Raw genomic sequence first — 14,427 nt, forward strand, 5'->3', positions numbered from 1 at the left:
TCCTCTCGGGTTATTTCCTCCCTTGGCTGCGACCACCGTGACTGCCACTCAGTACGATGCGTAACAAATACGCGATTGCATACCATGGAAATTGATGCAGTTTAACATGTAGACTTTCGCGACCAATATTATTCATAATAAAAGAAGCAGGTGGATGGCTTCACGATTTTCACAAATCGCCCGATGATGCTGGATGCAATTACGAGCGACACGTCGCATTCAAATAGTTAATGTTGTGGATTTACTCTCCAACACACTGGCGGGCTGAAGTAGTAACTAATGGGCGCGTTGTTTACGTGACAAACCTTACTGGCTGTGTCAGGTGGTGGAGGGGTACGACGCATTTATATTCATGCGATCCAACCCAAAACCCTTTTTTATGGACAATGATGTAGTTAGTTTACGATACAAATGCCTCTTGTGACATCCGTGTTGCTACAGCCACGTATTTTATTTTCATCGATGCTGGGAATTGTGAGTTGTGCTCTCTAAGCTTGAGGATTCGAAGATGATTTTCGTCTCGGGGCACGCAGCAGTCCAGTTCAACATCGTATATCAGACTCTCACATATCCGCCGAGACAAATAAACCACCCGCACCCAGTGCGGTATGATCGCACGGTGTAACCCATTATCTGTCGATGTTTACACATCCGATCTTTTTATAATATCCGCTGGTTCTTCAATCGCCCAACGAGTAAGATTATATGCCGTTGATGTGTAACGTGTGCTATTAGTGTTGACGCCTCGGCCGTAAATGGCTGAATCAGAGCATTAACAAAGCTGCAGCGTGACTTAAAGGTTTCGTGACTGCAGCGGTGTACACAATTCTCTGGCACGCCTCGTGACAGGTGCTGCAAGATCCGACCATGTCCGTCCGGTGTTTGCCGAGTTGCATTGGCTTCCGGTTGCCGAACACATACATTTTAAGGTCGCACTCATTGCACACACAAAGTGCTTGCCACAAATGAACCTGAGTACATTGCCGATATCGTCAAGGAGCATAAGCCATCACGTGAACTCCGGTCATCCTTCCTGCGGCTTTTGGCTGGGCATAGAACAAAGATGGTCACAGCATCGCGCGCTTTCATTTGCGCTTCTGCAGCCATCTGGAATTCTCTTCCTTCCAATATTACGAAACCACTGGAGCTATACATTTGAAAATCATCTAGATAGAAAACTTATTTTTTTAGAACTGCTATTTGTGTTTTGTTTGTTGTCCTTCCCCCGCACCTCCACACACCACGGTTGGTTACGTATGGTACAAAAGAATTTCAACATACGAGTACATACATATGTAATGGCAATAGAGCCTGCATGCGGTGTGAGTGGACTAGTGGCCACAAGAGGTAATGACAGCAGAGGTATCAGTTGTGAGTGCGAAGGGACTGGTGGCTACGAGAATGATCGTGAAGGAAGCATGGTCAGGTCACGGAAGAGGACGGTGGAGTCTGCCGGTGGAGCGAGCGTCCAGAGTCAGCGAGAAAGTTCGGGAAGTGGGGCGTGGCCTCGGTCGGTATATAAGGGAGATGCGCGGGAGACCCAGGGCTGTTGCAGTGGGGTTTCCGCCTGATGTCAAGTGAACGTGTCTTCAATAAAGTGCCATCTCAAGAGAAGGGTGTCAAGTCTTAATTACAACTGGTGTCAGAAGTGGGGTATCATCATACCACGATATGGCCACAAGGAGAACTCACTGACGACGACTTCAGATGGGGAGCAGACCTCCCTGCAACAAGCCCCGGGCAGCGGGGACCCGGTTAACAACCCTGCAGGTGAAGAGGGAGTGGTGGCAGTTACAAGGAGAGAGGAGGCTGGCCGACAGAAACAAATAAACGAAGAATGGGAAGAGGTAACGGAATGATTGGAATGGCTGTTAACAGTGGTCTCGCAGCTCACCATGCAACTTACCACGGCTGCGGCGAGAGGAGGAGCAACGGAGAGCATGGTGGGAGTCCCTGCGGTAGAAACTGCTAAATCGATGGACGCCATTTTGTGAGTTAACCAAATGGCGGCCAAAGAAACTACAGCTCTGGTGGCGCCGGAAAGAACAACTGACCGCCCTAGGCAGATGACGCCTGTAAAATAATTAGTAGCAGCGGGAAGTGACTGGGGCGACTTCACCCGAAGGTTTGAGGCAGCGTATCAAGGCATCGGGTAGTCGGAGGAAGCGCTGAGAGCCCTGCCTACCGCCCTTGATGACGACCCCTAAATGGTGTTCTGAGCTGTGCCGGAGGAGCGAAGGGCTAACGCTACAAAAGGTGTATGGTGAAATGACGGCCGTGTTTGATCTCCCATCAAATACGCGGAGGAAGTTCCTGCACTGAAAACAAGGGGAGGCCGAGACACCCCTCGCTCATTGCAGCACGTCGATGGCGCTGGGCCAGGGAGCGTACCCGCGGCTGAACGGGACGGCGCTGGATTCTCTGGCATGGAGAAAATGCTGGTGCTGGTGCAGGAGATGGGGTCGTGTTGCCAATTGCGGAGGAGGAGGCACAGACCTCCCTGTGGGTGGCCCGATGTGTGTGGTGGCGTGGTCGAGTGATCCGATGTCGGGTGAAGCTTCGACAGTCCGGTTGGCGGGGAGTGCAGGGACGCCAACGGAGGAGGATCCGGAGCTGGGGGAGGAGGTGACGGCGGCGGTGCACGGGTGGGCTCGAAGTCGGGGGGAGACTTGGCGATGGCCTCAAGGTTGGGGACCAAGGTGGGAGGTGGCCGCCCCGTGCAAGGGCCCCACCATCGCTTGATTTAGGTGCAGTCGACCGGGGCAACGCCCGGACAAAGATGTCGTCAGTGCGTATCTTCCCACTGGCGGCCACTCCATAACTACGGCAGGCAAGTCGCGACACCACAAATACCCGGCCCGAAACGTCACCTCACACTTCTAGGCAGTCGCGTCCCCGAGGCCCCATTATCACCCTGCGTCCTTCGTCGTTTGGTTGTGTCCGTCGCGGGTGAGCGACGGGTTTCGACTCTGGGTGGATGGCCCAAGTAAGGCATTCAATGGAGGAAGCATGGAGATCGTGTGCCACATTGAGGCATGCGTAAGGATTGGGGGGATTGCAGTGCCAGGGCCCGTTTTGACTGTTTGAATAGAATGCCCTCAGAAATTGATGGATCAGAAGTGGAAAGATATGCCATCATGGTAGCGGTTCTTTTTCTTGGATTCTGTTGGAAGGGAGGTGAGTGCCACGTCGCGATTCAAGCCTCGGTGAGAGAGTCGGTAAAAATCCTGCCGGGCATACAGATGTTGGTTCCCTTGCGGTACTGCAAGCGGTTGCATTTGGTTGACTCAAATGCGGCGGTTCTCCTGACGCCATCCAGCAGTGTGGCCCGCGAGCTTACGCTGGTGGGTGCACAGACGATCCTAAGAGCAGGCCAAGACACATTCCTGCAAGCGTTGAATGTGGGTGGAAGGACGGCTGTGGTCCCAGCGGGTACCGTGTTGTCCAATGTGATGCCCATGTGTTGCAAGGCGGTGGCGACAGATATCGCGGAAGCGATGGAGTCTTGGTATGAAATAGGTACACCACAGTGAGTCAATCGGCAGGTCACGTGGGTTGGGGTAAAGTGTGGGTACTCTCATCTTTTCCACAAAGTCGAGTGAGAGCAAGCCACTGCAGCGCTGCACCTGCCTCTTTCATTGCACAATATGGGATGCAGGAGAGGTTTCCGTGCTGTTTAACCAGCGAGTTATTTGATGACAGGCACTGTCCGTGGCAGAGATAGGCTATGAGACTTTGTAAAATTGTTCTATCTTATGCTGCATTGTGCGTCAAATTATTTCTAAATGCATTTCCCAACGTGAATAGGACTTTGTCTGAATTTGAACAAATAATGAATACAGAGTGAAAAACTCAAGCGAGCTTGCCCATCTGTGCTCCAGTGACCTGTAGTATGCAAGCCACGCGAGAAACGAAACGTTGAACAATACGTATGTATGAACAAAACATTCTGAAGAAAAAACTTATTCGCTCCATTGTAAATAGAAACAGACATGTATTCCTTTACGTGACTGAATGTGCTCATGTTATTTTGGTCATACAAAAAAATATTTCACTCAATTGGTGGTAACAAAAAAAATATAAAACCCACAAAACCACACAAAGTACAAACTCCAACATTGGCTTCGTCAGTGGCCGTCTGTCTATGCAAATAGCATTTGACTACTCACATGTTTGAATAATTCGGTGATGTGGCCATTAATTCAATATCCTTTGCTTAACCAAATAAGAATCCATTTGGATGTGTGGCCACTCTTGAAAGCGGGCCAGAGTTGATAACAGTGATACAAGGTCTGTCCATTTGAATACATTAGACGCAAACAAACCTTCCATTTGGTTTCCCGTTCTGATAAAGGCAACGCGGTGGCGAGATGTTATCTGCCTCGCCGGGTATGCAGGAAGTCGTTTGTTCAATCCCGACCCTGACGCCTGCGCATGTTCTCCCCGTGGTCGCGCGAGGTGAACTTGGCAGCCCGGCGGTAAACGCTTAATATCCCGACATCCGTGAGAGTCCATGGAGAAAGTCCAGGTGATGGCCGCAAAAAGGTCATTCCCTCCACCAGTCCTCCGGAGAATCAACTGAAATGCTAAGATATCCAGCCGCCGAAATGCAATCCAGAAGGCTCCCCGAGCGCTCATAGCCAAGCTGCTGCTGCTGATGTCGTTCGCCTGCCACTGGGTGCCTGCTCACACCTGAGGTGTGGACTCGAGTCATGTGACTTGGACTCGAGTCAGACTCGAGTCATGAATTTGATGACTTCAGACTCGACTTGGACTTGCATAACAATGACTTTGTCCCACCTCTGAGGTGTGGACTCGAGTCATGTGACTTGGACTCGAGTCAGACTCGAGTCATGAATTTGATGACTTCAGACTCGACTTGGACTTGCATAACAATGACTTTGTCCCACCTCTGGCTCACACTGCCCGTGCCACGCGACCCGTGCCACGCCGGCCCGTGCCACGCGACCCGTGCCACGCGATCCGTGCCACGCCGGCCTGTGCCACGCGACCCGTGCCACGCGACCCGTGCCACGCGACCCGTGCCACGCCAGCCCGTGCCACGCGACCCGTGCCACGCCACACGTGCCACGCGACCCGTGCCACGCCACGGCTGGCTTGCCGGCGCCAGAAATAATAAAATCGCCCGTCTATGGCATCACATTTCACGCACGGCACGCAGAATCAAAACGCCTTTCTCCATTTTGATCGCACCTGCCACCGTTACTAATACATTAATAGGTGCCCGGCTCTTCAAGGTATAACGCCGAAGTGTGTCTCGGTAATAGGCGCGCGCACACGCACACTGATCAATTAATAAACAACTAATAAACAACCCCCAAGGCTATCGAGACGTTTGTGTTTGCATCAAGCGTGGACGCTCGGTGCACTGTTTTTATTTACATATTCCTGTGCGGCATTATCCCATTTCCATGCGAAGTGCAGAGACTGTGACCTTTACTATGACGACTATTCCCCACGGGCTAATGGCCGTTAGAAAAGGCGCGTTTATATTGGCAGCGGTCATCATAATGCAAATCGCGGTGTGATTACACAAAGACCGCCCGTTGCGCTCAGACGCAACGCGCACGAGTTGTGCACGCGTTGAGTAACACCCGTGTAGGGGCAGGCCGTCTCACCGCAGCCACCCCTTGCAGAGCAGTTCTTTTTATGGCAAAAAAGGCCGCATATCATACGCACACACAATCACAAAGAGACACATATCACCCTGACAGCCTTAACAGAGTCTTTCCGACAGACCTGTTCCTCACCTGAGTACGGCTGCTTGCGTTGTGGCCGAAACGTCGTGAGAATTGTATTATTTTATGATCTTTTATTTTTATTATTTTATAATCTCCCTTCTACGTGACTTTACCGAAAGAACCAAGAAATGGACATATAGTTGAAATTGACCGTATAGTGTATATTTTTAAAACATAACACTAAACTTTTTAATTGTTTATTTGAATGCATTTTAATTGAGTGGATGAAATTCAAATATAAATACACAATGTAGAGATATCGTGCTAATTAAAAACATCGTCCTTTTTATACCTGTGTGTGATCATTTGAAATAACCTTGCCTTGTTAATGAAGAATTCTAAATTACATATAAATTGATTCAGAAGCAGTTAAAGTGTATTCCTCGTCATTGCAGTGAAAAAAATGGTGTTTGCATGGCAGACATCACTGGAAAATGTGAAGAAAAATAATACTTAAGTCAGGATTTTCCGAACCCCAGTTATCTTGACCCACAAAAGAACGCCGCTCAACATCCACAAATCGTCTCTTTTCAAATACATATTAAGTCATTATCTGCTGCACACACCTGATGATTGCAAAACAAATCCTGTTGCGTGTTGAGAGAGCTCAATAGAATGAAGATAATAGCGGTCTTCTGTGTAGCCAACCGTGCTAATCGGAGGTGCGGGGGAAAAACGGCATTGCGTGTGTCGTTTGTCCCAAGTGATGTCATCTCAGTCAGACCTCCTGCCGGCGAGCGATTGACACTTCGCTTGGCCTCAAAGTGTACGTAACCTGGCACAAGCCCCAAGCTCATGCGGTGATGTTAATTCGATTCGGCGATCTCTGCTTCGTTTGGCAGGTGTTTGGCAATGATGTGAAACGTGGCGCTATTTTTAAATCCTTTATATTAAGTTCGCTTGCTTTCTTGCTTGCTTGCGCGCTTACGCCCGTGCAAATCTTTCGGTCGTTTTTTTATTTAAATCCTTTATATTAAGTTCGCTTGCTTGCTTGCGCGCTTACGACCGTGCAAATCTTTCGGTCGCTTTTTAACCCACTTCCCGTGATCCAATCGAGCTGACATTTTCCACATAGACTCGTTGTGCGTGACAATTAATTTTCGTGAAAAATCTTTTGCAAAATTTTACACTTTTTAGGATTTTTTTTTATATTTAATTACCAATTGCTTAATGCTGCCAGGCAATCATCTGACCCATAGGTGGCAGCCATCTCAAGCCAGAGGACGAGAGGACTCTAGCCGCCATGCATATAAAGGATTTATAGTGAAAAACTTTGTTTTTACGGGTTAATTTTTCATATGACCTGAGCAGAGTGCGAGGATGGCTGTGTTGTGCAACTCGCAAAGTTGACCAACGTGGCCGAAACGTTGACTGCGGAATGAGGTGAATAAAAAAAGGAGTCTTAGAGTAACAGTGGCAGAGATGGAGCTTTGAAGAACAATTGTTTGTGTGTGTGTGTGGGGGGGCGTATTGCTTCAAAGATTTTGACTGAGGGGAAGTGCTTGCAGGTGAGGAAATTCTATAAAAAATTGCAGGGGCAAGACTGAAACAATATGGCAACATGAAGAGATTGCAAATCGACGGGCTGCCAAAAGTGTCGTATCGAGTGGAAATACGGCGGAAGAGACCGAGGGGGTCGAGGGAGAAAGAGATTGAGTGACATGTTAAGGATGTGGAAGATAGAGGCGAGGACTGGAGGGTGGTGGAGAGAGAGGCGGCACGGTAAAACAGAATAGCGTGGAGAGTCATTGCACGTCGACCAACACGGTGACACGCGCTGCGCTGGAGGAAGGAAGATGATGATGATGATGAGAATGGAGACTGATGAGGGCTTGGGTGGTATGGCGGCTCCTGAGAACAGCAGCTTGGGAAATCCTGATTTCAATGATGGGTTTATGATTCCCAACACAAAATCACGAGACTGAACAACACCGCGTGGTAGTTCAAAGTGCTGAGCTGACACCGCTGAGATCCTGGTTGATGACGTCCTTCCAATGATTGCCGAGTTTGTACCGATCCTCTCGGTTGAAAACCAGTTTAAGCCATAACTGGCTGCGAGGTGTCCATCTTGTTACCTTCCGATGTTAGTTTATTTGACTAAAGATGGGACGAGCAATTCCATTTCTTGCGGTGTCACCCCAAAAAGTTGTTAAGTCCTCCAGGACTCAAGCTATTTTACCAACACTTCAGCCGTGGCAGCTGCTCTTCGATTTGACATTAACATGTTAATTTCTCACATTAACATAATCACCTCCGCTCACCAGCCCCACCCACTTCGCTCTGACACTTGGGCTACACCCATTTTAAACCTTTAAAAGCAGCTTGCCTTCAGTAGCGTTCCCCCTTTTCCTCCTGATGACGATCGCTTGTTTTGGGATCGAACCTATCTATGTGACTTTACTGAAAGACCCAAAGAATAAGAATTCCTGCAGTCACGAAAGCTTTAAGTCAAGATTTGCAGAGAGTTCCACAGTCACACGACGTGCACTAATTATGTAACAGGAGCGGTGTTAAATTAAATAGAATAACATGCTGGTTTAATTATGTCCCTGAACATTCGCGTTTTCATACCCCACCCAGTAGCTCCACCAACCCTTAACGTCTCCGTTGGTATAATTGCTTTACTTCATTATGCAGGCCAACACGAAAAAAAACGCAGACAGTTTTAATTTACAAAACCGACCGTCTCAGGAAGCAAGGCCAAACAAAAAAATAGGCGGCTGCCATTAATTAATTAGCCTACTTGTTAATTAAAGTTGAATGGCAAGACATACTACAGAAGTGTACCGCTTATTGCAATCTGATAAAAGAGCTTATCACGCAATGCAATCATGAATTGCCTTTATGAAGACTACTCGGTACTTTTAATCGTGGTGCAATGAGTAGCAGCAGCAGCACACTTGGATTTGTGACCTGAAAGTTACCGGTTTGACACCCTCTCCCGGCGTGTCTTCCATCTCCGCTGCTCCATATCCACCCGGCAGTGTCGAGTTTGACTAACCAAGGTGAGTAGTGAAGAGGACCAGGCATTACTGGGGTCACGAACGTGACAGAGGCAGACATTTAAAAATCAAATGCAGTCCAGCAACGAGACAGACAAATATATATATCGGTCCAAAACAACTGTGTTGCATGAGAGATCGAAAATCATTTTAACACGTAGGCTTTCGCGACCAGTATTATTAAAAATAAAGGTGTTTGGGTTATATCGCGTTATTATAAATGTGTCACAACCCTCCATCTCCCGATACGGCCAATCAGTATGAAATGTGTCACGTTAACAAAACGCCAATTAATTTCTTCTTCAGCCCACCGGTGTATTTGAAGATTGAATCCACAACATTTAGAATTTGAGTTGTACGACGTTTCGCTGGTAATCACATCCACCTGCCTCCGGTCTTAAATAGTGCAGCAGGATGACGTCATCGTTGTTGAATCCCATCACGTTTCGAGATCAGAGGCGGAGGTGGGGGGTTATTGTCATTATGTAATAGATCAGCAATCAGCCACTTAGCATGTGACTCACCTGTAAGGAATTGCAATGTGTTACGTATTACTAAATAATACGCTTCCAGGCTGCGCTAAGTCTGTAGCTATCACAACGGTTGAAATTATTTATATTTTCTAAATTTTGATTGATTCTCTAATTAGTCTTGGCCAGTAATAACACTTCAACGTTAGCAAAATAAATTGAAGTCCTTGTTGACAAGCATGCTCTGCCACTACTGACAACTGTGTTTGGGTGAATTTAATGTTCCTTTGTTGTTCTTTTAGTCTTGTGCTAATGTTACGTCCTGTCTGTCCAATATAGCAATTGATCCGATATCCACCTTCTGTTGATAACTTAGGTAATTCATCTTTAGTAAAAGACACTAGTTTTTGAATTGTGTAACGTACCAAACCTCACTTTCATGTTTTGCATTTGCAAAACACGGGCAAATTTGTCAGTCACTCCCGAGATTATGGTATTAAAATTTTTGGATAATCTGATCACTTTCAGCAGTATTGTTGTTGGGTCTTGAATTGGCATTCAATGCTCTGTTAATTTGAGCATCATTGTAGCCATTAGATCCCAGTGCTTCTTTAACATGTTTAATCTCTGTCCTTAAACTTTCACAATCTGACACTGTTTTTGCCCGAGGTATGAGCGTCTTGATGAGAGAGGATTTATGTGCTGGGTGATGATGCGGTTCTGCATTCAGATAGGCATCAGTGTGCATTGCCTTTCGGTAGACGCTGTCTCTTATTTGAATATTTTGACCGCGTCCTCGCAAAATATCCAGAAAGGTGAGTGTGTTGTTCACCTCCATTTCCATGGTGAACTGGATGGCCGGGTTTTGTGCATTGAGATGATTACAAAATTCATGAAGTGTATCTTTACCATGTGGCCAGACAGCCAAAGTGTCATCGACATATCTCAACCAAAAAGATGGTTTAAATGTACTTGAAGCAATTGCTCGCGTTTCAAAGTTTCCCATGTACAGATTTGCTATAGCAGGAGACAAAGGAGAGCCCATTGCTGCTCCTTCCTTTTGTTTAAAGAAGTCACCTCTCGACTTAAAGCTTTTGTGACTCCAGGAATTCATATTCTTGGGTCTTTCGGTAAAGTCACATAGATAGGTTCAAAGAAAATAATAAAAAATAACCGAAAATTACGACGTTTCGATCGCAACGCAAGCAGTCGTAGTTATTTTAGATTATTTTCTTTGAACCTATCTAAGTGACTTTACCGAAAGACCCAAGAATAAGTAAACTCTCCATAAGAAGTAAGTGTTATTTAGACAATGGAAAGCTAATTTTGAAATATCTTCTGGTAAACCTGTCTTCTTTACCAGTGCATCAAATTATTTAAGTAACTTGTTAACTGGAACGTGAGTGAATAAAGAAATCACATCAAAACTCACCAGAATATCATTAGGGTTAAGTTTAATATCCTAAATTACATTCACAAGATGTTCTGAATTTCTTATAAATGAAGAACTCCTACCGATGTTGGGCTGTATTTGTTTAGTTACATATTTCGCTAATTTATATGTGGCAGAGCCTATTGCGCTTACGATGGGTGGTAATGGGATACCGATTTCATGAATCTTTGGTCGCCCATACAGTCTTGGTGGTTTTGAGGCCCGTGGCTTAATTTGGTATTGCTCAGTCTCGGGGATCAATGGATTTGCAATGATTGCAGAAGTCTTGCGTTCTAAAGTATTGGTTGTATCTCCTTTAATTTTAATATAGGGATCTTCCTCCAGTAAATCTTTAATTGTATTATTATAATCTGTTCGGGACATCACTATAGTGCGGCCGTTATCAGCTGCCAGAATTTGAATTTCATTATTTAATCGAAGCTCTCTTAAGGCCTTTGCTTTGCCAAGCGTCATCGACATATCTAAACCATCTTTTTAGTTTAGATACGCCGATGACACTTGGGTTGTCTGGTCACATGGTAAAGATACACTTCATACATTTTTTAATAATCTCAATGCACAAAACCCGGCCATCCAGTTCGCCATGGCAATGGAGGTGAACAACACACTCGCCTTCCTGGATATTTTGCTTGGATGCGGTCAAAATGGTAAAATAACACGAGTGCCTGATTACTAATCTATTACATAATTGCAATATCCCCCCCCCCCACCTCCGCCTGTGATCTCGAAACGTGATGGGGTTCAACAACAATGACGTCATCCTGCTGCTCTATTTAAGACCGGAAGTAGGTGGATGGCTTCACTATTCTGGCAAATTGCCCGAAGATGCTGAATGTAATTACCAGCGAAACGTCGTACTCCACAAATTCTAAATGTTGTGTATTCACTCTTCAAACACACCGGTGGGCTGAACAAGTCACTAATTGGCGTTTTGTCAACGCGACACATGTTTTACGGATCGGACGTGTCGCGTGGTGGAGTGTTGCGAAACATTTATAATAACGTGATCTAACCCAGAAACCTTTATTATGAAATAGAAAATATTGCAGACATCAATTTTCACTCCGAAGTTAAATATTACATTACATTTTTAGAAACATTGCAGAAATTAGGTGAACATAGTACAGCACATACTAATACATACACAGCGATTCAAATTGTTTTAACACTTCTGAGAATTTGCAACAATATTGCAAGAAATGTGCCTCCGGGCTTTGGAGACCACCTGGAGAAGATTCCAGGCGTGTTGACAATGTTGGCGAACAAGTTCAGATTCTTGTGAAGCTATTAACATACATTTGTTTTCATATTTTTTGCAATTTAAACGCGTTCCATATAAGTGTCAACATTTGTTTAAGCACCCTGTATGTAACGGGCACACAAATGTAGTGTGCTAATTGACAGACACGAGTAGGAGGTCCTCTCTCTCTCTCTCTTATTCCAGCCTTCACAGCCTTCGGGGATAACCACACACCGAGTCGGGACAGCCAACACGCGGCCAGATCCACAGCTCGCAGAGGGCGAAGATCACGACCACGACGACGACGACACGACGAGTTCCACTCCAGCTCACAGCAGCCCCGACTGCGAGTCGGAGCTCGCCTTTAATCCTCCCCAGCGTGGCCAGGCTCCGCCCACGGCCCCCCGCACCCCTCTGGATCCCCCAGAGGGCTCCGTGCCTTGCCCACAGGTCCAGCTGGTAGTGAACGGGCTGCTACCCCGAGTTCTATTGTCGACCAATCTCCCAGCGGCTCGCGCTCCAGTGACTCATTCAATGTCACTACACAAGTGGAAATGGATGCACCGCAGGAAGTTAATTGGCAGGTAGCATGCGGTAGGGTAAAGGTGTGGGTACTTCCACCTCTTCCGATGCGTCTGGCCAGTGTGAAAGAGTAGACCAAAATATCCCTCTCAAGGGGCTCTCCAGAGCTCCCTCTCGTAGAGTCCCTTCTGCCAGCAGTGGCGTCAGCAGGACGTTGCAGGGCTGCGCCTTCACCTATTACCGTATGTACATTGTACATATGTTTACCATTCGCAAGACACCCACACGTACACTATCTACAATGCCAGCGCGACACGACAGCATTCACAGCGGCCTAATCTTGTGAATCGTGTCTGCGATGTCTTATTAATTGCTCTGTTACCATCTAACAAATAATGGATTCTCTGTATTGCAAGATCAACGTTTTCTCCCTGTAGTTTAAAGCGTCTGATAATCCGGTAGGCACGTGCGTGTGTGAGATTAGATTTGCATAACGTTATTGACACCAGTCATACGTTTGGGGTGCGTCTCACTTTCCGGAGCGTCTCATGATCTGGAGATCCGGTAACTCTACGTGGTATGGTGGAAAATGTAATATTCATAACTCTTGTAACGAGTAACAAAAATAGAAATTGTGTCGTTGTGGAGATTGAGTAACCACACAATACGCATGCTTCACACGTGTGGCCTTCCACGGAAACATTAAACACCTTTTTTCTTACACAAGTTTAAACTCTGGACCGGTTTCAAGAGACATAGCTTCATCAGCAGGGTCAGGCTTGCGTGAGCACACACATATCCAGACGTGGAGAAGCAAGGACAACCCTCTCCACGGGCCTCGCTTTGGCAGTGACGCACAACTACAGACAACAAGAAAACAACACATCTGTGTGGCCTTCAAGGGAAAGGTCTATTAGGCGACGTTTCGGGCAATGGGCCTTCTTGATAGCATAATGCATATGTTGAGTGGCTGTTGTCTATGTAACCAGTGCTCGTTTCCTTGGTGTTCTGATTCCAGGGAATCAATTCGGAGTATTTTTGATATCGACCCGAGCTCACGGAATGCATCGATAATTCCCGCTTCATTTGTAAATATGCACGTCCGGTGACACAGCAGACAAGAATTAGTATTGCTAGGATAATGGACGGCGGAAAGATCTTAACATTCGTCTAATTTTGCTGTCAAGGAGACAAGTAAAATCCTTTATGTTTTGTTAACCATGAACTATTATCATCATCATCATCTCTTACAGCATTTATCAACCATGCTCAGTGGCTCCACGGTAGATGTAGAGCGGTCGGCTCTCAATCAAAAAGTTGCGATTTAAAACATTTTGGCGACTGACAAATGCACGAGATGAAAGGTGAGTCGAGGCGTGTGGCATAGCACCGTCTGCACACTCTCACATCGAAGCCACTGCACCACCTCCGTGCTAGCGACACGTGCGCTGTGCCCACACACGGAATCGAGTGTGCTCGGCTCTGTGTGTGTGAGGCTCTGCTCTGTGTGTGTGTGAGACTCTGCTCTGTGTGTGTGAGGCTCTGTGTGTGTGAGGCTCTGTGTGTGTGTGTGAGGCTCTGCTCTGTGTGTGTGAGGCTCTGTGTGTGTGAGGCTCTGTGTGTGTGAGGCTCTGTGTGTGTGAGGCTCTGTGTGTGTGAGGCTCTGCTCTGTGTGTGTGTGAGGCTCTGCTCTGTGTGTGGCCCTGATCTTTGTGGCTCTGCTCCCTGTGGGTTTTGTCTCCGTGTGTGAGGCTCTGCTGTGTGTGTGGCTCTGTGTGTGTGGCTCTAATCTTTGTGGCTCTGCTATGTGTGGCTCTTATCTCTGTGTGTGAGGCTCTGCTGTGTGTGTGGCTCTGTGTGTGTGGCTCTAATCTTTGTGGCTCTGCTATGTGTGGCTCTTATCTCCGTGTGTGAGGCTCTGCTGTGTGTGTGGCTCTGTGTGTGTGGCTCTAATCTTTGTGGCTCTGCTATGTGTGGC

Source organism: Lethenteron reissneri, chromosome 41 (genome assembly GCF_015708825.2).
Source record: "Lethenteron reissneri isolate LAM-NWPU_2019-01 chromosome 41, ASM1570882v1, whole genome shotgun sequence".
Classification (NCBI taxonomy): Eukaryota; Metazoa; Chordata; class Hyperoartia; order Petromyzontiformes; family Petromyzontidae; genus Lethenteron; species Lethenteron reissneri.